The following is a 656-nucleotide window of genomic DNA, read 5'->3' on the forward strand; positions in this document are numbered from 1 at the left end:
TGTCCCTCTGTCCCCAGTGCTCCCAGTCCCAGTGTCCCTGTCCCCAGTGCTCCCAGTCTATTCCCAGTGCTCCCAGTCTGCTCCCAGTGCAGGCGCCTGTTTGTCCCCATGGCCCTTTGTCTGTCCCTGTCACACCCTGCCCCGTCCCAGCCGGTCCCAGTCTGACCTTGTCACCGCCGGCCTGTCCCCATCACTGCCTGTCCGTCTGTCCCCCTCCCTGTCTGTCCGTCCCCGCTGCTCCCTGTCCATCCGTCCCATCACACCACGGCTGTCCCCACCGTCCCCCGTTCATCGGTCACCATCGAGCCCCATCTGTCACACCCTGCTCACGTCCCCACCAAACGCTCCCCGTCCCCACCGGTACCTGTCCGTCCCTGTCCGTCTGTCCCCATCGCACCCCGCCTGTCCCCACTGTCCCCCTCCATCCCTGTCCCACCCGGCTGTCCCCATCGCCCCCCACCCGCTGGTCCCCATCGGTCCCCATCCCTGTCACACCCTGTTCATCTGTCCCCGTCCCACCCTGTCTGTCCCCCACTGTCCCCATCTATCCATCCCTTTTACCTCCTGTCCCACCCCGTCTGTCTGTCCCCATCACACCGACGTCTGTCCCCCCCCCCCCCCCCCTCCCCACCCCCTTCCCCCCCCCTCCCGCCATA

This window comes from Aptenodytes forsteri, unplaced genomic scaffold, assembly GCF_000699145.1.
Source record: "Aptenodytes forsteri isolate BGI_AS27 unplaced genomic scaffold, ASM69914v1 Scaffold162, whole genome shotgun sequence".
Taxonomy (NCBI): domain Eukaryota; kingdom Metazoa; phylum Chordata; class Aves; order Sphenisciformes; family Spheniscidae; genus Aptenodytes; species Aptenodytes forsteri.